The sequence below is a fragment of the Ambystoma mexicanum genome, chromosome 10, assembly GCF_040938575.1.
Source record: "Ambystoma mexicanum isolate Mex_15411 chromosome 10, UKY_AmexF1_1, whole genome shotgun sequence".
NCBI lineage: Eukaryota > Metazoa > Chordata > Amphibia > Caudata > Ambystomatidae > Ambystoma > Ambystoma mexicanum.
The window spans coordinates 806,749,638-806,776,352 of NC_090932.1; the positions used below are offsets into that span (position 1 = coordinate 806,749,638).

At 43.9% G+C, this 26,715-nt stretch overlaps 1 protein-coding gene across 1 annotated transcript in view; it reads right to left on the reverse strand.

Moving 5' to 3' along the window:
- Nucleotides 1–26,715, reverse strand: part of PPM1L (protein phosphatase, Mg2+/Mn2+ dependent 1L) — a 983,415-nt gene that overhangs the window by 69,584 nt on the left and 887,116 nt on the right. The gene's annotated exons all lie outside the window — the stretch shown is intronic.

The following is a 26,715-nucleotide window of genomic DNA, read 5'->3' on the forward strand; positions in this document are numbered from 1 at the left end:
CAATTAAAGTTTTGATGCTAGATGTTGATTATGATTTTTCTACCAATATCTTGTGCAAGATTGGTCTAATAGAAGATATGTCATTCCCGGAGAGGTGTTGGTTCTTCAGGGCTTCATTATCTGCGAAGTAAATTGTACTGCAGCAATGGAAGAGTGAGAAAGTGCCCTCGGCCTCTGTATGGTTGTAGGATCTACATAGAATGTCTTAACCAGAAAAGGTGATTTTGCACAGAAATAAGAAAAGCAACCTTCATGAGGAGATTTGAGGGAGGTTTGTGGGAGTTGTAAATAGTTGGACTGTTCACCAAACCAATACAGGGGAGGAGAGGGGCTGTATGTTTATAAGTATATTGTTTATGTTAGTCAATTGTAAATTAATGTTTTCAATAAATATGTGAATACAAGAAAAGTATATTCCATAAAGAAAGCATTCTCATTTTCAACGTGCATGACATGTTATGGTCCATTGTGGGGTATTTTATGTCCTCAGATACAAATGTACAGACACAGGGCAGGTTGGACCCACAGGTGCAAAAATATAAAAAATCGTTGTTGAAATGGCAGAGACAAGGGCAGCTTGTCACTCGCAACTGCCAAACATCAAAATGCTGTTTCACAGAAATAAAAATACAAACACTAAATGGGCCCTGTATTCAAGTGACTAGGCCAAAGGCCTGAAACTACACCCCACTATATGTGACAGATGCCTTAAAATGCAGCTTTGCTAACAGAGAGCTACCATGGAAATGTGTGAATTCTCTAGATTGGAACAATGAACACATGGAAAACAAATCTCTATTGCCAGAGTAATGAGACTAGATATGGTCATGTAAGGTTAGACATTGATGGCATGGTGCAGAAGCAAAATGCATCTCGTGTGATGTAAGACATCGAAGCAAAATGTATATTGTGGAAAGAAAATGTATTTGAAAAGCACAATGTCTCGACATCAGAGTTGACTTTAAAACTTGTGATAGCCCCCCTTTTGATTCAAAAGTCCAAGCACTGCTTACCCCCCGTCTGCTACAATTAATGGACATCTGGGAATTCCCTTTAAGCTCGAAAGGCAGAGCTTGTGCCTGACCAAGGCTTATTGGGGTGAACAGATGATCACTGAGTCAACAAAAACTACTGCTAATGGATTGTGAACTTTGAATAATACACTGAATTAAATTCTGTTTTGTGATGTGGGCCTGAGCTGATAATTGACATGTTACAGGTGAATGACGCATGATCCCAAGGGGCAGGGTTATACCCATCTGTTCAGGAAGATATGAATACTTATTCAGGTCCTGGGCATTGAAAGAATATTAAGTGCTTAATTGCAGGTTCTGTCAACAAGTGGGAGATAGCCAGGCCTGGACAAAGATCTTATGAAACAAAAACATGCCAGTTAATTGAAAAGAAAATTATGTGCATCTTTAATTATGGTTACATTGAGAGTAAATGCAAATCCATATTTTGTCCGGTACCTCAGGAACAGTGACTCCTACTGGGATGGTTTAAATATTACCAAAAAGCTTAGGAAAAGATCTGATGATACAACTCCTCTCAATTTTTTGAACTTTGGGAACCAAAGTAATAAGCTAAAATGTGATTGTAGCTTCCCAGAAAATGTTACAGATCAGAGAGTCGAGAAGATGGCAGCTTATTGAATCTTATACCCGTCGATAAAATCGGAGGCTTCTAAGTTTTTATCCTTTTTGAATTAATTGCACAAATCTGCCATTTGCACCTGCAATCCCATGCTGACATGAGACACTGTGCATTGGGACCGGCATGATTAGACAAATTCAGAAATGTATAATTTGTAACACTCATTTATAAATTGAAGGAAAGTGTCATGTGGAAGATTTTAACTTCATATCTGAAGTTGTTTAGAAATGCAATTCCCGATGGTTGGAGCCATAACTCCATGAAATGAATCATGTTAACTAAAGGAACCAATCATTGCAAAGGTGCTAGGCCTTGTTTAAGGGGGATGCCAATGCATGTCTAATCCTAATCATGAGCCAATAACTGGCATCTGATAATTTAGATATTTTGGGGTGTGATTATGGGTTTAAAGGAAGATGCACAATGGAAAAGGGGATCGCTTTACAAAATGAGGATTGTCTGTCCAGAATGAGGAGCTGACTAAAAAGAGGAGAGATCTTTGAAATGATCTGCACTGTCTCAGCTGACTGGAGCTCTATACAATTATTGGAAGGGAGACAGAAGGAGGTGGATGAGACCAGGAGAAAGACTAACATCTGGAGGGAACCAGGACAGAGGGATTGATGCTGGAGGCTATCCATAACTGAATCTGCAGGGGCAGTATTACCAGATCCCTATGCTTCCCATGAGATGACCCTGCAGCCTTGATGACATTTCCTGCACAAAACCCAGAGTGATTTAAAGTATGTACCTAATCCCAATGGAACAAACCATTGGTGGGGGTCTTGCCAAATTGGTATCTTTTCCCTTATAGACATTCATTGGGAGGGCATCCAGTAGTAGATCCCTAGCAATTGTGATTTATTAATAATTGAATTAATTCCCACATAGTCAACTGACACGGGAGTGGTCTTGGGAACCTCAAAATTCCCAACATCCATCCAAGTGATGATAAAGATGTATTGAATTGTGTGGGAGACCAGCCACACCCGCGTGGGACACTATAAGGTGTTGTTGTGCCAGAATTTTGTTAGACCTGTGGAGGGAGGACAGAAATAAAGAGCGCTGTCCACATCTATTCTTTTGCCCAATAGAAAAGCATCACAGTTCATTTAAAGCCAGACCCTTTTCAATTCATATGGGAATGTAAAATTGTCCTGTCATCTCCAAGTTGCTGAATGATTCTGTACATTAAGAGTCTTGTGAGCTACCAAATCGTTGGAAGTGTTTATTCAACCTGTGTTTCTCTATACATGTTAACGAGGGAATAGAAAGTAAAAATGAAAAATGCACGTGTCGTAGATGTTCTGCAAATTATATTCCCAAAAGTGAATTGTGTCCTACTTCTTTGTATTGAAGCTTTGTTGGAAGGAACACTGGTGAGCCACAGAGTAAGGAGGCATGCATTTTGATACGGATAACAATAATTGTGCCTACTAAATAATAGATATTTATGTACGTATGCTGCTATGTACGCCCCCTGTCCTGCTCTCGTGTTTGGTCGCAGGCGCTTTACTGACGACCACCATATCACACTACTACGCTTACTCGCTCCTAGACACCATCATTCAACTATAACACAGCTATGCTATGGCACATTCGGCCCAGCTGTTCTCATACCAACATGACCCCACAAACACCTCATTATCCTAATAGAACACAGCTAGCTGAGCACATTCCGGCTAGCTTAGGTGTCTCCTCAGGCCTAACGCAGCCAGAACTCAGTCTGGGTGTCCACCCTCCAGACTGAACACATCCAACTGATTCCTCAGCACCACACCTACAGTTAGGAAGCAGCTATCATGCAACAACCACAGCAGCTGCACACATATCCGGTGCGCCCGTGCACCATGCATAACACTCTCTCTCTCTCTCTCTCCCTACTGACTTGAACTGATGTTCCCGAGGACATTCAACCTACCAGCGCTTTGAGGTCATACCAATGACACATAAGGTGCTATATAAATGCCAAGTAACATAACATATATTCTTTCTGCACACCGGCTTGGTTCTTGGATTGCCTACTGTAGAGGGTTAAGAGAGAATAGTGGTGTTGTATGTATTAAAAACAGTGTTCGTGAAGAACCCACAAATATTTAGATATTGGCGTGGCACTTTTGATTGGGGGGTGGGGTGGGGAGAACGAACTCCCTGCATTCATTGTTGCCCCATAAATATATCCTACACCATGAGCCATTCGAAACACACTACTGCTTTGGGAATGTTAATTGTTTCGTCTTTTTGTTCTGTCCACGTGCCCCATTTAGCTTATGTGCTATAGTTCAAAGCAGTATACGTTTGATGCAATCTTTCGGTCACAACAAATGCATTTTAAGGTGTTGCAAATGCAGTACTATTTGTGCAGTGCTGCCCCTAAATAGGCCATTCCAGTTTATGTACATTTGGCCCTGCGTGCCCCCTTCAACATTGCATTGGTGGTTTCTCCCCTGGTGAAAATCTTTCATTACATGTTTAGGAGGGGTACCGAGCACTCCAGTTGAAGAGTAGCCTCCTCGGGATTTAGGAGAATACGGCAAGGAGACCGTACAGACACCAGCTGGAAAGGAAGAAGGGGTCGGATGACTGAGCGTGAGGATGGGCAAACTTGAAACAAGAGGGTTGGTTCAAAACCGAGTGACAGTGTAGAGCAGGGATCTGCAATCTACAGCTCTCCAGATGTTTGGACTACACCTCCCATGCCCCACACCATTGACTATGCTGACCACAGTTGATTGGAGTGTAGGTCTGAAACATCTGGACACCCAAAGGTTGCAGACCCCTGGTGTAGAGGAAGCATGAGAGGTGTTTCATGATTTGTGGGCTGAAAGAGTCAGAGCAGGCACAGAAGGAGCATAATGAGAAGAGGAACGGGGGGAGTGGGAATGGTCAGACAATGTGGAGAAAGGATAACTGTTAGGAGAGATGGAAAGAAAGGGGAAGTGTGTGAAGATAGTGGAGGGACAACAGGGGTGTTGAAAACAGGGTAGTAAGGATGTCACTGGTCATAAGTATGGACTGTACAGGGATTTGGTCTTTTATAGATAGCTTGGGAGAGAAAGTAGATGCACGAATCACCATAAAAGAAATGTGGTCTGGACATGGTTGAGATGAGGGCATCCTGGCATAGTTTGAGACAGGAAATTCTGGGGAGAAACATTTCCAACATTTTGGGATCTGTGCATGCATGAGGGTTCATAAATCACAAATCACATACGAGTGGGCTGCACCCTCACACGACTTGGACACAATACAGGCTAGCTACCATTAAGGCCACCCAGTATCACTCTTGGGAGATGGCACAGGCCGGAAGTCTTAAATGCACTCCAATCACACTGCTGGGAGAGGGCACATGTTGGCATACCTAAATGTAGCACAGTGGCATGGCTAGAAGAAGGCATTGACTGGCAGATCCACCAGTGCAGCCAAACACAGGAGTCTCAAGATGTAATCCATGTTTCATGCTCTGTATTGGATTTGATAGCACATCTCCACTGGCCATTGTATGCTTATGGCAGCCCTATAAGGTCTCGTTTGAATGTTGTCCCTGATGGAGATTCACGTTGACCAATTACAATTTTTTTCTAATGGATCATTTTGCAGGACGTGATTTTGGGACTTGGTACTTACAAAATACCACAAGTGAAAAGGGCTTAGGACCGTTCTGCTAGATAAATAGAAATACCACCGTAAGTAAATCGAGAGCACACACCAAAACCAGGAGTAATTAGTAACTGGAATGTGGCAGAATACCCCGGCCCCCGTAGCAATTCAGTAGCCGTCCACATGCTGCGTAAGGACCCAGCAGAAACCACCTGGAACTGGACGAGCAGTGAAAGCGCCATCACATGCGTCCTCAGTGGACTTGGGGATCGATTGGGGAGAAACGACAATCCTTGGGAGCCAGGAATCCTCTGCGTTGCGCCCTAATTGGATCAGACCTGAAAACGAGATTAAGTTGTGTGACAGGTCCGTGTAGGTGGGAAATCTAATCCACTCCTACTTGCTCCTGCTTTGATTCAATCAGCTGTAAATTGAATCTGCAACCCGGAAGTGGCTTTGGCAAGCTGACTTTATTAGAACACAATCTATCAGTAGACTTTAGCGGGCGAAACTGTGAGAAGCTTGTACTTGCTGGCAGACACCCTGGCAGTGGTTTCTCGCCGTCTAATCTCTAAATTAAAAGGGTTTAATAGACGATTCAGCATGTTTGATGGCGCAGTGGTTAATGCATTGCCAATGCATCAAGGCTGATAGAAGTAACCGTCTTGCTTCGCTGCACGCTTCAGCAAATAACATTCAGAAGAACATTTTAACGGCACAACTCACGTTTAGCCCATTAAATGGGTTTCTAATGCAAATGTCTGAACAACAATATACACTGATACGACCAATACACGTCTCAAAATGTAGACACTTTGTGTTAATAAAACATCCATGAATATATCTTTGATGTTGCCAGCAGAGGCATTGGTCCGGTACAAGATAGAGCAATGCTCTGCCAAAAATGGTCTTGGCGAAGCGTCGTTCTGTGGGGCCCACAGAGGCAAACAATAAAACAAGTTAAGGAAGTTCTTATTTATTTATTTTTTCATTAATTTCAGCGCACCAACCCCTCGTGCATCTGGGCGCTAGTTACAGACAGTGCATACCTTAGTGAAGTGCAAGAAAAATGCAACAGGGTTACAGAACGAATTTGTGTCTGTATACACACTGGCAAAGCATCACCTCACGGTACAAGGGGCGACTTCAGACATGCAAGCAGGCATAAGGTACAAAATAGGTAGGTGTGTGTAAGCAGACTGGCAAAGCATCACCTCACGGTACGAGGGGCGACTTCAGACATGCAAGCAGGCATAAGGTACAAAATAGGTAGGTGTGTGTAAGCAGACTGGCAAAGTCTCACCTCATGATATGGGGGGCTACTTCAGGCATGCAAGCAGGCATAAGGTACAAAATAGGTAGGTGTGTGTAAGCAGACTGGCAAAGCATCACCTCACGGTACGAGGGGCGACTTCAGACAAGCAAGCAGGCATAAGGTACAAAATAGGTAGGTGTGTGTAAGCAGTCTGGCAAAGCCTCACCTCATGGTACGAGGGGCAACCTCAGGCATGCAAACAGGCATAGGGTACAACATAGGTAGGTGTGTGTAAGCAGACTGGCAAAGTCTCACTTCATGGTACGAGGGGCAACTCCAGGCATGCAAACTGGCATAGGGTACAAAATAGGTAGGTGTGTGTGTAAGCAGACTGGCAAAGCCTCACCTCATGATACGGGGGGCTACTTCAGGCATGCAAACAGGCATAGGGGACAAAATAGGTAGGTGTGTGTAAGCAGACTGGTAAAGCCTCACATCAAGGTACAGGGGGCTGTAACAGTCACATAACAAGCATGGGGTATAAGTGTGAATGCAGAATGTGGCTCGTACTTTGCTGACATTTTACTATTAGAATTGTTATTATGACAGATAAAATGTGCAGCAGAGCATTGCACGTGTGTGCTTGAATTACTATCAGGCATATGTTTGTCTAATCAGTGGTCATTCGTATGATATCAGAGGCCCTTTTATTTTTTTGCAAAGCAGCCAGCATATGACATTCAAGACATCCCACATTTTGACGATACGTAGCTCTGTCCCGAATCCCTGACCATATCCCTGTGACAATTTCGCTCCCACCCACCAAAGTGTGGAGGGGCCTTTCCCATAGTACATTTTGTTCATTTCCAGTACTGGATGTTTCAAAACGCACCCTGCCTTCGTATCGCTGTGGTGTAATTTTTGGAGGAAACAGAAGTCAGCAAGCACTGATACAGTTGTTCGTTATCGCATTACATGCTTTTGCTGCCCTCTGCTGGCGCAATTATAATATTATGCTAGCTAATGGACACGCAGTGCTAATCTGAATCAAAACGCAATTTAAAAAATAAAGTATTGACACTGAAAATAGTTTTCGCTTTTGTGCAGGCATGTAAAAGGCATTTACCAATTACGGCCATAGTGGTATTAACTGACCATTGATGGTAGCAGGTGCAAAATGGTGGGAGGTCCTGGGCATACAATAGCAGTACCTGGCAAATGCCTAATACTTATAAACAAAACTTTTGGCTTTGCCAATACATGTTTGCCAGGACTTCAGTGAAGGACACACATAGTGCTTATAAATCGAGTGGCTGAAAGCAGACATGGTTAAGACATTTTTATAACATAAATAGCGTCTTTACTGCTCCATTTAAGTCAATAACTCTGGGAAGATTGCTTTGAAAAAACTATTGAAGGCACTTCAAGCACAACGTTTGATGGTTAGGCTTGGTAAAGATAGCTCAAAGACATCCAGGAGGATGTGTTTTGTATGGGAGGGGCATGAAGTGGGTGTGACTGGCCATAGGGATTAGAATGGCCATGGGCCGGGTGGGTAAATAGCCAAACACCTACAGCGTTGTGCCCCTTCTCACATGCCGTTTCCTGCCGGGGGTCTCTGAATGGGCAACATGAGTGGAGTTCCACCCAGAAAAGTGCAACATTTCAGGCATTCGGGGCACTGGAACACTGCATGGCCTGATTACCCAGAAGAACCGGATTTTCAGTCAATAGGGAGGGTAGAACTCTACAAACATTCCAACATCCTGGTCCTTTACACATCACCGGCACAGCACCACTTGCAAAAAGCGGGCACAATTCTAGACATTCTGTTGGGGTGGGCAGTGCAGAATATAGTGAGAGACCTTGTTACAAAGAAGGAACCACAGTTGAGAATAAGTCAGATCCAACGTAGAACACAATTTAAGAGTCTGATCGTGCATGAGCTTTGAATGAAATGATTTGACTTTACTGGAGGAAAAGTTGAACTGATATTAAACTAGCACAACGGAAACATATATACCCAACTCCCATGTGTATTTATTTCTCAGTAGGTCTTGTGCGGGAAAATAACCACAATGTATTGCAAGAGGCTTCACTGACCTGATGATTATTAATGAAGACTGAAAAGCACCTAGCATTTTATGTGTATTGAAATATGCCATTTTCTCCTTATAACCCGCCACTGGTGCTTGATAGGTGGGGTGATCCCATCCCTTTCCTCCATCTTTTTACTGGTTTAAAGGTGTTTTTCTTTTTTTATATTTTTTATTGATTAAACAAGTTAACCTTTAAAAATGTTTCAAATAATACAAAATATTAATTCATCAGACATAAACCAGTAAAAAAAGGAATAATGTTATAAACCATTACATTTCAGAATAAATCTTTAAGAAAAAGAAGAAAACAACAAATTAAAAGTAAGTCATTTAAAAGTACTATTTCAGCATCTATTTTACATTTATAGCACTCTCAAGGCCAAGAGAGTCCAGAAATGCCACCACCGCATTAACGGTAGAGGTAGCATTAGCAGACAAGCGGCAATGCCAGATGAATTCAATTCTCTCACACCTCCTCCTATTGAATTTGTGTACGTTTTTAATCCACATTTGTAACAGGGCTGGAGATTCCAAAAGCAGATGTTGCGTTTCTCTAACCATACAATTCTTGCAAACCTGCAAAATGACTCCGCTTCCGTAGCCAAACCATATCTCAGAAGCGTCCCTCTAGTCCTTATTAGATTTAACCGGAATCTCAGAAAAGTAGAGGGTGCCGCCCTACTGGCATACACTAACAGATAGGGGGCCAAACAGCCCTGCTTTTTATGGTCAGAAATAAGATGACATACGAAAGGGTGCGCATGAAATTCTGGTACTGTGTGTGCGCCCAAGCAGTCATAAATAACAATGTTATCACCCAGCCCGGGTGGTCAATCAGATCTTTCTCTGAACAGCCAACCACCAGCAGTGATAAGTGGGCGAGCTCTTTTCATTCTACCAGGGCAACTAGGCTCCTCCCACCGATGCCTCACCAAACAACTCCCAGAGTGAATTTGGGGTCTGGACAAGCATCTTCCTAAAAGATTACATATATTGCCACAGTGCTCGGGCCTTAAGGGAGACAAGTCCTCGATCATATCTAATACTTGAATGGGGGACAGACGAAGGGAGATGCAACACTCCGCCAAATAAGGGCTTCCAAAGTCAGCAGATATTCAACTAAAGCAGGATTGTAAATCTCAATCCCATATAGGAATTTTGGGATAATCTTACCTTTGTAATATTTCAAAGAAGGTAAAAGAGAGAACTTGCCGAATTTGGCATCCATATGTTGCAGGTGAGTTGCGAGTTTTACCGCTTTGGGGTGTAGCCATGCACGAATAGGAGTGAGTGATGGTTTAGCTGTAATGTGGAAACCCAAATAAATAAAAGAATCGATCCTCTCCACTGGTATGTCTTGCGTATGCCATTTATAAGGTGCGGTCCTGTGCCTGTTAGAGATTTTCCATTACTTTTGTCTTAACAGGATTAACCTTCAAGGCATTCTCACAGACAAATGTAGTAAAAGCATTCAAAATCGGCTGAAGGCCGACAGGAGTAGTGTCAAAGATGAGAAAGTCATCGGCGTACCCTGTCCACACCACCTTCGGGTTTTTATTCCATCACTTCTGCCCATATTTCGGTCCCTGTCACACATCAGAGACCACCCAGGTGATCTCCCACCTTTGCGGCATTGAAACATTTCTCAAGCACACAGAGGTCAGTCATTCCCCACAGTTCAGTGTTTTTTATTTAATCTACTGAATCGCATCGGTCTCCCACTACATCATTCATTCAATGACGCCGTAAAACTTTACACAGTATTAGGCTACCAAGGCCTGCACCACATCCAGAAAGACTGAGCAACCGCCCCCATCACTATCCCCTTCCCTCTCCTTTCGCAGGATTCTGTTCACACTCACCAATCACAGTCTACCTCGGACGTGACCCATCCTTGGCTTGGTAGTCCCAGTATTGCTGTGCTGCTGTTTATTCAGTCTGAGATAATAAGTGCTTTCTAAGACAACAAAAGCCTCCAAGCTTTATGAAATGGGTTCATTTAACCACCTTACAAATTTATTGCATGGCCATACACTACAATTTGTAGGATTTTATATTAAACCTACCCTCAGGCAAATTCGCCCTTATCTATAGGCTCCTTTGAACTGACTTTTAACCTCCTGCACAATTCTTTCATGTTCTAGACTTATAGGAGCAGCATTTACCCAAGCTTTCCCAGCCACTACACCCCCTCCATTTATCTACAGCCATAGTGTTGTCCCTGTAAACCCTCTATTTGTCCCCCCATTTATTTTCTTGTAGTCCCTCCGCTTTCTCCTAAATTGCAGGCTACTGTCTGTAAACCCCTGGCTTGGCCACAATATATCAGTCTTTGGACCAGTCAAGGCACTCGAGAGACTTGCCGCTGCATGCTCCATTATCTGCTATAGATAGAGTCGCACAGGCAAATAACATTATAAAATCTATCTGGTGGGCTTATCACAGATCAGCAGATAATATTTTGGGGTTTTGACTGGATCGACCATTTATTCGGACTTACCTAATTAAGCATTAATGTGTACGGTAGTAAGTAGGGTGGGTGAACTTACTTTTAGATGCGGCCAAATTGGAGGATTCAATTAGGCTGACATTGAGGAATTGCAGAATGGCGCTGACTTTAACCCAATCCCCCATTCCAACCCATGGCACCGCTGATGGGTCTTCCTCCCATGTACAGTAGTAACGCCTATTAGGGCACACGGAAAGACTTCAGTTTGGGGTGTACAATAGAAAAGGCGCACCATGAATAGAACCCGCGATGGGTGGAAATTTCACCTTCCTTTGTGCACTCCGCAGTATTGTCCACCAATCAGACAAGAGGCCCCGTATCACCCATCCAAACACTGCATCCTATTCTGCCCCCATCAATAGACAACACATCCTGCTCCCCTTTTATCTGTAATCTTCATTGGGATACAACAAAGAGGGGGGAAAAACAAAGCGAGGAGCCACTATCCAATGAGGGTGTACACCAAACAGTAGCAAACGGGCACACATAAGTACATATAGACTCTGGCGGCTGGGTAGGCATGGACACATTCAAGAGTAACAGCCAGTATTGAGTCAATGTCCTGATGAAGTGATTTGCATGAAGCACTTCATTGTGAAGGGTCGCCTCTATGCAAGGGTACACTGCTGTGACTGTGCTCGTTGGTGAGAAAGAAATGCAGAAGAGCAAGGTGCTTGAGGGTTCAATACGCGGCAGCTGGTGGAGGGAGAGCTGGCTGATGTCAGGATGTGCCGGCGAGCCTGTATATCCTAGGAGTACCCTTATACTTCTTCCTGTAACTAGGAACAGAGCAAGACTTCTTTTGTACTCTGGGGGTGCTCTTGGTGCCACTTACTCTGTAACAAACATGCTAACAAGAGGCTCTCACTTAATCAGATATTGTACAACTCTTTGCTACAAGGTTTTCTGCATATACACATTTACTATGGAAATGCATAATATTTCTGGAAATTAGTACACCCAGGAAGGTAGCCCACACATTTGTGTATGTTTTTACAAAACAATCTTGCGTGTGTCTAATACATTTGTTTACTTTTGCAATTTTTGCAATTGTATAGCACGTGCAAGCCCTTAGGCATCAGGGCGTTGTGGAGAACAGGTTACATGAGGCCAATTAGGCACAGAAGGCGGTTACAGGTTACATTGATGCAGTGTTTATATTGTTGCACATAGTCATAAAAAGTATAAACAGTGCCTACATATTGCTGCAAGGGTCCAGAAGTGGTGGGAGGCCTAAGTCGTTCAAGTTAATTGAAGAGCCAGGTTTTGAGGGCTTTACGGAAAGCTCAATCTGAGCCTTATGATCTGAGATTGAGTGGGAGGGAGTTCCATTGCTTAGCTGCAATAACTGGGAAACTTGAGCCACCTGCTTTAGCACATTTGATGGTGGCGTGATACAGTCTGTGTGCATAGGGTGTTCTGACGGGCCTGGTTGATAGCGGTTTGGAGAATCTTTGAGACAGGTAGGGTGGCACTTAATTGTAGATGCATCTGTGGGTAATGGTTAGGGTCTTGAAGAGAATTATTTCCCAGATAGGGAGCCAGTGTATATTCCTGCGGGCAGCTGATATATGTTCAGCTTTGGGGAGGTTGAGGGCAGCTCTTAAGGCATTATTTTGTATGACTTGCAGTTTTTTTAGATTGTGGGATGAGGTGCCGGCAAATAAAGCATTACAATAGTCTAATCTAGCGCCCACCCCGTTAAGGAGTTTTGTGGTGTATGCAGCTGAAGAGGCGATGGCGTTGGCTTGTTTGGTAAGTGTTAGCGAGGCATCTAGATAGACTCCCAGGGTTTTTACTGAGGGTGAGACTGGGATTGGGATGCCATCGATAATGAAGATCAAGTACTCAGGGCTCAATTTGTTAAGAGCTGTTGGGTGTCCTATGATAAGGAGTTCTGTTTTGTCATTGTTCAAGCAGAGGCCGGGGGAGGCCATCCATGCTTGAATAATGGTGATGGTTGAGTTTAGCGTGGTAGCATCTTCCGAGTAGGTGCCATTGAGAGGGAGGAGAATTGGTGTTTCGTCTGCTTAATTTGTATATGCAATGTCAAGGGAGTCAAGGAGGTTGAAGAGGGACTCGTGAAAATGTTATAGAGTGTGGGGGAAACACATGAGCCTTGGGGGACTCCGCAATTGATTGGTGAAGGTGTTGCACCAGCATTCTCAGAGAAGACTTTCATTCTTCTACCTTCTAGGAAGGAGGTTATCCATGATGTTGCTTCTGGTGAGAAGGATGCTGCTTGGGTAATGTGTCGGCAGAGTATGCTGTGGTCAACTAAGTCAAACGCTGCTGACTGGTCTAGTAGCAACAAGAGGGCAAGTTTACCCATATCCCTGATGTCATCCATCTGATTTTTTAAATCAAGGAGGGCAGATTCAGTTCTGTGACCAGGGCAGAAACCGGATTGTTGGATTCTGAGTATCTGGTTTGTTTCTAGATGTTGCTTTATTTGGACGTATGCTGCTCTGTCAAGTATTTTCAATCAAGGTTATTGACTGTTAGGAGGCCGAGGATGTCGAGAGCATGGGCTGGCAGGGATCAGGCATTGATGAGAGCTAGTTTGAGCAAAGAGCTCTTGGCGGCAGCTGATTCTCTGTGGTCAGAAGTGGGTGGGGAGGCTGGGTGCCCATGCTGGATGGGGGTGCACAGGCAGTGGCAGTGGGCATACGCATAGACTGAGTGGGCATGCAGGCATTGTCAGAGGGCACACAAACAACGGGAAGGGTAATGGCAGGGGCAATGGGTCTGTTACCATTGGGCCTACAGGCATTGGCATTCTGCGTGCCGTTGATTGTTGTGTAGACGCTAGCATTGGTCAAGGCACTGGCGTTGGGCAAGTGGACATTAGTAGTAGACGGACAAGTAGTTACAAGAGGCATATATGCATTGGGGTCGGGCATACAGGTAATCACAGTAGGCAAGCAGGCATTTTCAGTGGGTAGAGGTAGTCTAGGGGCCAGGCTTGAGGGCTGTATGTGCATCAGGGGCAAGTTGATTCTATTTGTACAACATTGGAAGTGTTGTGTGTGGTGTGGGGAGAATCTGGAGCCGATTCTGAGGTTGATAGATACCGGGCAGCTGAAATTGGGGCTGTGGGCGTAGAGGCATTGTGTTAGTTGCATGCAGCCTATTGGGGTTCTGGAGCCAATTCTGTAGTTGCGTGAATTCCTGGCAGCTGATATAGGGGCTGTGGGCAGAGAGGCATTGTGTTAGTTGCATGTAGCCTAGTATGGTTCTGGAGGCGATTCTGTGGTTGCATAGATGCCGGGCGGCCTACTATTGGGGCTGTGGGTAGAGAGGTGTTGTGCTAATTACGTGTGGCCTAGTACGGTCCTAGTGGCGATTCTATGGTTGCATCGTTGTGTGGATGCCAGGGGGCTGATTTTAGGGCTGGAGGGCCAAGACACATGGGTTGCTAGCCAATGGCAGGCAGCGTTCGGCGGGGTGGGAGGTAGGTGTATGGTACGACGTCCTTTCATCGTGGGATGTTTTTTGGCTGGGTTTTTTACCGCATTTTTTTTTTTAAAAAACCCTTCGAATTTTTTTGAAAAATAATTGTAAAAAAATCTGATGTTTTTTTCGGTAAAAAAAATCGCGGTAAAAACCCTGCGAAAAAACATCCCACGATGAAATGACATGGAACCAGGTGTATTGGGTGAGCTGTTTGGGACAGTCGTGGTGAGAAGGGTATACTCTCGAGGTAGGATGGAGGGCAGGAAGGTGGTGGGGGATGGTGGAGTATGGGGACAATGCAGTTGCCATGCTGAGAGAGAGTGTGATTGCCACTTTCCTGGTGAAGTGGGTGCACGTACTGTGTTTGTCCGGTGGGCAAATGAAGGGCGGTCATCGTAGCCAGCTGAAGCGACAAGTGTGGCGGCTCCATTCTGCAGCGCTTAACACCTAGGGGTCTGGGCAAGTCGTACCTCACTGGGAGAGACTCCCCATTAGGGTATAAGGCCTCCCATTCCTGTGAGAAACTCCCTAGACCATCCACCATAGTGGCATATATGGGATTGTCATATGTAAAGAACATTGTAAGTTCCAGGGACTTCACTGAAGACAAAACTAAAATATTACATTATACACAAAAAGGAGGATCTGTCTCTTTAAGGAGAGATGTACATTTACCTGAGACGAGGAGGCTGCTGGAGGAGAGTACACAGAGCACAGGTGAAGCAAAACCAGAGAGAGACAAATAAAGCCAGGGAAAGCCCCCTGACGAGGTGATGCCTGGAGGTGGCAGAGCCAAAGAGAACACATGACATTCGTAGCAGTCCTGGGAAGCAGATGGAAATGCTGGAAGACTGGCGTTTCTAAGAAGAGAGCACCATAGAAAAGGTGAAGCCTTATCCTCACGGTGGCATGACCATGAGGTCTTTGTGGTGAGCAGTCTGCTCATCAAACAGCGCCAAAACCGCTAACTAAGAGTACACGAGAGACCCTATGACCCGTAGTCCAACGCAGTCACATTGAGAAAGAGTACAGAGTGAGCGATACCAATGCCAAGAATAAACACGAGAAACGGAGTAGATGAAGAGAGCCTGAGCGAGGGCTCAGCCCTAAAGAGTTCCCCTGCAAATATAGAGGTAACAGGGAGAACAGGAGTACTGGGACACTGCTAGGGCATCGTTATCCAAGAGGAGAAATTCGTCCCAGTGAAATTGACAAGATACTAAATATAATACCAGTAAAGTGGGACTGTGTAAATGTAATAACGAGAAAGCCTGAGAGAGGCGATATAAAGGAATGGACACAAAGAGAAACTCGTCCCAGTGGAATTGACGAGACCCTAAAAACAAAGCCAGGAAACCGAAACCGTGACAATGCAAACACGAGAGTAACGAATAAGCCCGAAACATAACGAATTAAGAAAAGGGTACAAAGAAAGCTTGTAGAGGTAAAATTGACGAGACAATACATATAAAGCCCTTGCATGAGAACTGTGTTAAAGAAATCACAGGAATAACAAACTCGAGAAGGAAAGCATCAGGGAAAGGACACCAAGAGAAACTCGTCCCAATGAAATTGTCGAGTCCGTAAATATAAAGCGATTACATTTGAGCTGTATTAAGGTGACCCAGAGAGTAACAAATAAACCTGAAAAAGAAGGTATTAAGAACTGGAGACACATACCCTGGGAAGAAGGGTGGACATCTAAATGGGAACTGAAGTCAAGTGAAGAAGACCAGAGAAGAAGTAATCAAACTGAGCCATGCTAGGAAAGTGGAAATCTCACAGTGCTTCAAATGATACCAACTTAAAAAGGCCAGAGATACAGATATCAGAAAGGCATATGTGCCTGGAAGAGAGTATAAAAAAGTGAAATACAGAGCCTTGTGGAGCAACTATCCTAAGAGGGGAGAGCAAACCAAAGTACATTACAAAAGAGCTACAGGACATTGTCCAGAAGGTGACAAGAGACTGAAGATATCTTTCTGAAGAGTACTATGGAATAAGTAGAGACATTACAAAAAGAGAACACCACAAAAGGGAGATACTTTTTCCTAATATACTTTAAAGGCATGGTCCAGAATTTTTTTTTATTGTCCCTACAGGTCGGCCATGTTTTTTTAAGCCTAAGTGGCTCGATTTTAGAAAACTTTCCTATGGATCTTACCCGAGTTTTCGTCCATTAAACGCAAGCGAAAACAGGCACCAGGGAGCCGCCATTTTGTGATAATCCTATCACTTGCTGCATCGCCCTGGCTGACCTGCTTCTGCGGCACTAAATCAAATCCCCCGCCCCTGAGCCTGACATTATCAAAACATTCATATTCCCCGCCTCTCTCCGTGACGTTACTGTGCTGCGTAGGCAAACGCGCCAGTAGTCTTCTACGCGACTCCACACAGAACCCGGAAACCAACACAGACCATCTCACAACACAGCGCGCCACAATTTCGGAATATGAAACTGTACTTTAAAATCAAACAGCAACACGGTACATTTGGTAAAGTACATTTATTTGACATTAAATGTTTAGAGAATATTCAGCAATTGCCATATGAACTCCGAAAGCCTAATATTTTCTTTTATCTGTATCCGCAAATCCGTCTAAGTTAATATTGAGTCACGCGCTGTTCCTTTATGGTACACAGGGTGTTGCTTTTTGTTAAAAGAAGCACTTTGGAAGCACAGTGAACCGCAAGGCTGTTCCATCAACTAGGCACTAGTCCACCGTAAAGGTTGATATGTTGCTTCTAGCCACTAGTACAGCGTAAGGGCATGTGGGCCCTTTGCGATCATCCAATAATATGGTTAACGTGCTCCAGTTGTTCACACAAAGCTGCAGGTTTCTATTGAAGAATCCGTCTGCCGGTGTCTCAAACCGATGACCGCAGAAGGGGAGCAAATACCTGTTATGAAAACAAAAAAATTATAATTAGTCTCGCCAGCCGATCTTCATTAATATTACTCATTTTATTTATTACGGCCGATCAGAAACTATTTGCTTGCAAGGATAGTTCGGCTCTAAAATCAATGCCAACACACAATGAGAAACAACAGTTAGTCTACATGCGTGTGGAATGATATGATATATGATATGGCATTTGTAACGCGCCTATACACAAGTGTTTCAAGGCGCGACGAGGCAGGGGGGAACAAGGGCAGACAGACAACGATCCTACTAGGCCAGGTGTCTTTCAGAGCGCGCATGGGGAAGGGGAGAGGGGGGTAAAAGTGCTGTACATGGTTAGTAGAATACAAGATAAATAATAGGGCCAGCTGGTGGCAAGTGCAAGGTAAATGCCGGGAGAAGGGGCTTAAGGATACAGAGACAGTCCCCTTAGTGCAGGTAGGCAGTGCAGGGAAAAGTAGCTGGGCCAAGGACAGAGATCGGTGAGAGCAGTGAACCTGCATGCCCATGTGCCCACCACAAACACGTTTTCCTTGCTTTTCCTAGCTCTTCATTCATTCATTTATTCATGCATCCATTCATTAATTCTTCATTCCGGTATAAAAGCGTCTAAAGATTTACTCACATTATATTTGAAATTTCCATTGTGTCTCTGCGTAATCCAGTCTGTAAATCGGACCGTGCTCTTGACAACGATTTTTCGTATACTGAACTAAAATGAAACTCGGTCTAGTTTCTGAATTTTCTGCCTTATCGTCTCTTATGTTATTGCGCACCCCCTTCAAATGAAGTTCTTTCGGCATGGTCCCTGTCTCAAGGTCAAAAAACAATAGACCCTTATACTTCCAGTGCGACTTGTGGGCCTCTTCTGGGCGCGAGCTGAAAATCAAAGCCGCTGTCCTTCGCATTCTTTATTTGCAGCATCCCGTAGTAAAGGCATCTGTGAGAACTTGAAGTTTAGAATCCCTCTCTGTAGTGCGCCACAATGTGCAAATGCGAACTGGCTTCTCTCCCAAATGCCACGGCCCGCTTGGCGCGTTCTAAGGCCCCTAATTTTGTCCCCGTTGTCTGCAAGCTTTACAGCCCAAATGGAGACATTTAATTTTTGGCGGAAGGTCAGGGAAAGTATAAAGTACCACAGGAGTTGAGTTAAAAGTGAGATTTATTGTTTGTTTGTTTTATTATTTGCAATACGCAAGCCTCCCCTCCGTTAACAGTGCGCAACAGTGCGCAGCTTTTACATTTACATGAGATGAGACATGAGAAAAATATATACATACACATATATGAGGTGAATAGAGAGAATTCAAAGATGACACCCAGCTTGTTCGCCACCCATGATGGTGAAGGTAGGGGTTAGGGTTACAGGTACACTGTACAATAACATGTATTTACAAAAAGACAATCGTATTGCAATTATTTAAACCGGGATTTGTACTTCTGGTGGACATGGCACAGTTACAATGTTCGGGGCAATGGATCACTGCTCTGCACAGAAACGTCCAAAATTCCATATCTGTGCTTCTCTAACACAGCAACAATAAGGCCTTTCACAAAGTCGAACTGCATTTCATCATAGACTGGTTTGATCACCCATTGCTTACTTCGTTTTGAAAACACCTTAGTGTAGCGAGGCATCCTTACTTTACCCCTAGTCCTAGATTGTTCACGTCCGACATTGCTGTTATGGGCCAAGACCGCTAGTAGAGTGCGATGTTTCATGCCCCGAAAGCTAAAATGCAAGCGCTTTGGCCTGTACTTTAGGCACATATTGTGGAACACCTCCAAATCTCCTGTGTGACAGAATTCTGACAGTCCTCTCAAATCTCTTGATAGAGTTTTGTCGAAAACAATCTTCTCAATGGCTTTGTGTGTCGGTGAAGATGGAATCAGCCACTTCTTCTTCCTTGCCTCCTCTGGGGACAAAGGGTCATGTTCACATTGGTGGAAATGTGGGTTTTCTGACCAGCGGTGAACGTTGGTACAGTGGTACATCAGTGACCGCCATTTTTCAAGTAGCATTTCTACTGACCGTTCATAAGTTTTTGAGCTCCACCAAAGATGGTTGGTGATAGACTGGGACCACTGCAAAATACTTTCAAAACCTTTTTTTTTTCCTGCAGCCGAGATTTTCTTACTGATAGATTTAGCAAGATGCCATATGTCAAATTGATGATTAATAAGCGGGAACTGCTCTCATTGTCTTGGCAATTGAAACGTGTCTGTCCGTGGCTATGAGGTCGATGTGCATTCCCCTTGATTGTAGATATTCCACTGATTTTATAAATCCTAGTTTCTCCATGGCCACTGAGGATGTACATTGTGTTACCTGAACGACCACCGAACTCACAATTTTCTTACTATCCATGTCCTGAAAGTGGTAGGTGCAGTACTTGGCAGAAAATCCAGGGCTGTGACACTGTCCATCGCCGGCTAGCCTGAAACGTTTCCCCTCAAATGTACTTGCTAGAGACAATTGTTCAATTTTCCAAGCATCACTAATGGCCGGAAACAGATAATCACCTTGGTATATGTAGTACAGCGATTTAGAAATGAAATGGAGTCCCACAAACTGAAAGAAAGCCTCTAACTTTCTAAAACTGGAGCCACTAAAAAGTGATGCAGCTGCACACAGTAGATTGCCTGCTGGCATTTTCCCCAGCATCGTTTGTGCAGACCATGAGAACCTATGATTTAATCGACAGGCAGCATTTATTTTGACGTTACTGCCTTTTATTTGACGAGTTACATTAATCAATGGCTTCCCACATACTTTCCCTCTAACTGAATGCCCACATTTCAGCATACTTATAATTTCCATCAAACAACTGTCGAATACAATGTATTTGCTCTCTTTCATTAGACGGTCATCCTGCGTCAACGTTGTTTCGGCCTGTGACGTTGCAGAGATTTCAACACATTGGAAAGTAATATCGCTGCTATCAAGTTCTGATTCGTCTATGGATGCTGCGGCTGGTTCATTCTCTGTCATTTCGACATTTGCTACTTCAAAATTGATGGGAGAACACAACAATGTCCACATGTTTTTGGGTGGCAATTTTTTGGCGGGTGTAGATTGTGTGAATTGATCTGCAACTACTTCAGAGCTATCTTCAATACATTCAATATCATCTTCTTGTGGTGGTGCGGTCGCACTGTAGCAATGGTCCAATGCAACTTTGTTGTATTCTCCAAACACAGTTAATTCATGTTCTGGCCATTGGACATGAGCATCTCGAGCCTGAACACGCCTCGCCTCAATTAATAGTTCCTCCATAGTGTACATGGTCTGGCAAGCAACATCTCTCATTCGCTTCACTGTCTGTGTATGTATAGTTCTGACACCCACGGGTAACTAGAGGAGAGATTGGAAAAGGGATGTTCAGTTTAAACACAAGATAAAGTGTAGTCCAAATGACTGGAAAAAAACATACAATAGTCCCCAGCACAAACATTTTTTTAAAGTTATGAACTGTTTGTAACTAACCTTTTTTTGGTTTTTTTTCTTTGCAACTTTTTTGACTCGACCTTCAACATCTGCACGCTGTAGCTCCGATTCGTTTCCGCATGTCCTCCCTTGCTCTTGTGCTGCAACGACTATATTTTCTGTATCCGCATAGACAGCACGGAATGAGGCTCCATCGTCTCCCTGAAACATAGTACTTTCATTACTATGTATCAAAATATTGTTAGCATAAAACACACGTGAGGACGAACACACAGGTACATCTCAATAGCCAAACACGATTTAAACATTGTGTGTAACAATCAAACGACAAGTATTCGACCGGTGATGATCTATTTCGATGGAGCTGTCAGTATCCATACCTCTGGCTCTGCATGGACTGCCATGAATGGTTGTATTGGAGAGGAGGCATCAGCATCTCCCTGAAACACAGTACTTGTATTAGTATGGTTTTCAATATTGGAAACATAACACACAATTGGGGTCGACGGCACAGGTACATATAAAGAGATAACCACAAATGATGCATTGTCTAAAACAATCAAGGAAAATATAAATATGCAGATTTCATCGACTTATTTCTCCGATTCCTTTACATCTGCATCATCAAAATGGGATGTTGTGATTGTAGTGGAAGCTCCGTCGTCTCCCTGAAACACAGCACTTGCGTTAATAGGGAAGAAAGTATAGCAAATGGAATCACGTTATATGATCACGCATGATGGAGCTGTCAGTATCCATACGTCGTGCTGCTGAAGAATATCTATGGATGTTGCAAATGTAGTGCGCACTTCCGAAAGCTGTTGCGCCGATTCGTATACGCATGGTCCCGCTTCCACTTCCCCTGGAATTACTTGAATGTCAGGCTCCGCATCAAGTGCAGGGGTTGACGCTCCATCAACTGCCTGAAACATAGTACTTGCATTAGTGAGGATTACAATAGTGAAAACATAACACACACCTGGGGTCGACAGCACAGGTACATATCAACGGCTAACCATGAATGAAACATTGTGTAGAACAATCAAACGACAAGAATTCCAGCTCTGATGATGACGCTCGATGGAGCTGTCAGTATCCATACCTCCTGCTGGTGAAGAACATCTAGAAATGTTGTACATGTGGCGGACGCTTCAGCATTTCCATGAAAGACAGTACTTGCATTAGCATGGATAACACTAATTATAACTGAAAACAAACACCAGTGGACGATAACTAAGGTGTATATCAATTGGAAAGCACTAACCAAACATTCGGTAAAATAATAAAACGATAGAATAAAACTATTACTTGACATGCATAAAACAAGCGGATTAGCCTAGTAAGATTACCTGATACGCGCTAGAAGTGGTTGATAACTGCGACCACGTCAAGGATGTAGAATGTTCTTGCTTCAGATTCAAGGGATCATCAAGAAGTTGTAAAGGTAAATTAATGATTGATAATGAAATGCCAATATTAAAAATAGCCATGTAAGGCGACAGAATACTTGAAAAATGCTCAATACAGCACAGTTCCCTGTTCCCATATATATACATTTCGTTTGTGGGTTATGAAATCGAAAAAGAATATATTGATAAATGTCATTATTCAAAAAGCTATACACTCATATCAATATCGAAATTATTACAAGGGATAGAACACCTACAATATCAATTAATCCATTCGGCTACCTACACACTACCGCAAGGCCTAAAGCTAAATCCGGACACTTGACTCACTGGTGGCGGAATGTGGACAAATAGAGTGGGAATAGCGTTTGAGCAATTTCCGTGTCGTTCGCCGTTTATTCTTCTTTGTTACCCAAGATGTTGTGTACATGTCCAAGGAAAAGTGCCGGCTGCAGATGCAGTATCGATCACCCCTCTTGTCCTGTAAGACTTGTTGGACTCTACTTTCCAGCTCATCCAGTGGATATCCGCAATGTCTGACCCATTCTCTTATTCGATCAACAGTTTTCGGGAATACATGCATTGTAATGCCTTCAGATTTTGCATGGGTCTTCGTAGGGCAACCGCTAATCGAACAGGCAGGCATTGTTGATAAATCTGAAAAGTAAATATCGACATTATTATACAATCTTCATGAATAAAGATTTGATACAAAAGTAAATGAATCATACAATGATCAATGCAAGGTTTGTTTTGGTCGCCGGAACTATACCAGTTCATTATGTGCGGCTTAGTATTTGCATAAATTGCAGAAATGTATAAATGATGTGACTAAAATCTGAACATGTGACTCGTCCCTTGGATGTTCTGTTTTGCACGAGAAGGAAACATGCTTACATTATAGACTGGACCCCCGAAGGATGCAATTCGATGACAATAGACAAAGATGAAAATAAATAGATCTATTGATAGCATAGCAATGGAAACTCAAGTCAATAGCAATGAGACCAATGAACATAGCACTATTGTGTACTATACTCGCAAATAGATAGAAATTTAAAAATCTGCGAAATATGACTAGGATACATGGCCTTACCTTGACCAACAAACAGTTGGATTCAGCAAGCAGAGCAGTATGTTGCAGGAGAATAGATGGGTGGCCACAGGTAGCACACTGATGGGTTTGCTCTAAGCGGTCACAGAAGTTCACGGATAGCACGACGACGAGCAGATTAGCGTAGATCTCAGTGGTTGCCAGGTAGCACGTTCAGGAGTTGACTTGCAAAGCACAAAGATGTTCTCATGAGACATATCAAGTGGTTTATAAAGTATTAGAAACAGGGGTCTGTTTGTGAATGAATGACGTATGTATGTCGTGTTATTAGGGGGGCGGCCTGCTTGAAGGGGAGGCCTGGCTGGAAACACGGGGTCTGAGGAGACCATGTGAGCGATGGCCCCTGGGCGTGGGATACCTTTTGAAGTGTACATGCTGTTTGGCACCTTGGCCGTTTGCGCCCGTGACAGCCCCCCATGCCAGCGCTCATCCCCGGGTGCGAACCGCCTTTGATAGAGGGGGTGGGATGGATGGGCCTGGGGCGTACAGATAAGCCACAGGAAGACTGCTGAATGGAGACACACTTATGTGGATTGCAGGGCGGCGGCCTGCTTCAAGGGGAGGCCTGGCTGGAGACACGGGGTCTGAGGAGGCCATGTGAGCGATGGCCCCTGGGCGTGGGATACCTTTTGAAGTGTACATGTTGTTTGGCACCTTGGCCGTTCGCGCCCCAGACAGCCCCTTCACCCATTCGGAGAACAGATGTCTGACGTCCATCCTTGAATGGAGACACACTTGATTCATTTAAAAAATCGAAACAACCGTTGTTAAAATATATGTGGTGTTTTATTTTGTATCTTATTTTCATGACACAAAAATACAAGACTTTAAAGATTATACAGGTCAGGTTGCAGCACAGCGAGAGAAAATCCCCTGTACTGACCGCTGTCACTCGGGAACGTTTCTCTTATGGCACGAACGGCACAGGCGGGTATCACTCTTCGAACGCGGTGTCCAAGCCTCCCGTGGAGCCACCATGTAAAGGAACGATAGGCCACCAGCCTGTACCACCTGTGAAAAGGAATGAAACAAACTGTTTTTAAATGACCAAGATAAGTTTAATAAACGTTTGTTGTCAATGACAATTCTTGTAATTAATGGCATTCTGCACGGACAAATGCTATCTAGACAATGCACACTATTGAACGACTTTCATGCGTTACTATGATATGAATATATAATTTTGGATATAGTAGAAGAACATGAAATAGGAGTGGCATGACAAGCAGAGTATATTTACTCGTTACTCGGATTACGAGGACGAACAGTTGCGCGAAGTTTGTGCATAAGCACCATCATTATTCTCAACACGGCCCGTGTGAGGCAGGCTGCCCTGAAGTCTGGCAGCTCGGTGATGCATTGCGGTCGTGGCTCGCCTTCCGAAATGTAGGCCAGGCATCCCGAGTTTTCTCGGCAGCAGCAGTTCTCGTCTTCGGTTGGCATTAGCTTGCACCGATTGCATGTGCACCAGGTGGAGACGCTGTCCATGCAACTAGGCCCAGGCTCTTCATCTGTTGAATCGTCCTCCCAACTGCCGTCCGAATCCCCATCGTTTTCGCGTGCTTCCCTTTCCAGTAGTTCCTCCTCGGTATACTCGGGCTCGTACATGTAGGGCATTATTGTAGCCATTGTGTGGTAAACAAAGTAAAATAATTTACAGAGGTGGTACAGGTGTTCACACGGGCTACAAGAGGCGAAGGTAGCTGACCAGAGCACAGAAACGAGTCACAGAATACTCAAAGTAACACAGGGAGAGGAATGGAATCGAAAATCTGCTGCTGTGTGTTGGGAAACGGTCTGTTTATACTTATTGAGGAAAGAGGCGTCCTGCCATTTCCATGGCGACACGTCATTAGCTGAGGCGCAGCGATTGTTGACACGAGACGTGCTTTGGCGTTGGGAAATGGGCGGTACGCGTCTGCTGATGACAGGCTCAGGGGTGGGGATTTGATTTAGTGCCGCAGAAGCAGGTCAGCCAGGGCGATGCGGCAAGTGATAGGATTATCACAAAATGGCGGCTCCCTGGTGCCTGTTTTCGCTTGCGTTTAATGGACGAAAACTCGGGTAAGGTCCATAGGAAAGGTTTCTAAAATCGAGCCACTTAGGCTTAAAAAAACATGGCCGACCCGTAGCGACAATAAAACATTTTACTGGACCATGCCTTTAAGTTATTTTTTTCTATAAATAGTGGTTGTGTCAGTTAGAATTAGTTTTGGACAGAGGACACATTCATTTCAGATTTCCTGATGACTCACAAGCACCTTGAGATATTTATATAGGCAAGGAAACCCCTCTAGCAATAGAGAAAGATAGGCCTTATTCTTATTATTTTAATGTCCTCAAGTGTCTGCATCCTTCTTCCAACCCACCACACCACCTGAAATAAGAACATTGCATCACTGCCCAACTGGAATAATGTATTACAGTTGGACCACGATGCTACAATGTCCACTGCTATGGCCAGCCCTAGCAGAATTCAAGGTGCCACGAGAAAGTAATCAAGGCTGTTACTAGCTTTTTAAAATCCTTTCTTCTAAACTAGTTGCCTGTGACACTTCACAGATAGTAATAGAAAATTAACTGTTCATGGCAGTATGTTATTTTGTGCATTGCTTGAGTGTAGCACAGGAGACCAAGAGTTACCTATTCTAAAGCCCAATGTGGATTTTAAATGCTGTCTTGTATTGAGTTGCTCAAAATATTTGTTGTGCAAAACATTGCAAGCAGTATTTTATTTTTAATCACTCAAACAGATTCTACAATAAATGGAAGACATCTTGCATCAAAGTAAGCAAGAAGCCAAGTACTGAATGGGATGGCAGTGTGGCCATGTACTGTAAGGCATATAATACACCCTACTTTATGTGAAAAGCGTATTGCAAGTAATCTCAGAGGTCTGTGACATAAAAAGAACGAGATTACGGAGGTCCTCAGCGACATGCAATATCCTAATAGTGTTATAAGGATATTGCAAGGTACGTTATTTCGTATATTATTAGTTCCTGCCACTTTATGCCCGTCGCTGTCTGACGTCACACATGAAAAAGCATCACTGGTGGATCACCACATTAATGTCACCATCCCTCCGTTGGGGGTGGAGGGGAGAGAGAGAGGATATGATCCAAAGGTGGTGCTGCTCCAGGTGTGGCGTTGTCAGCCAAAGACAGCCTCCACCCAAACGTTGTTCAACTATCGCAGACCTCTAGCATCCTGTTTGGGAGAGCAGTTAAACGCGGGTGACAACTCCAGATTTCAGTACAATTTTC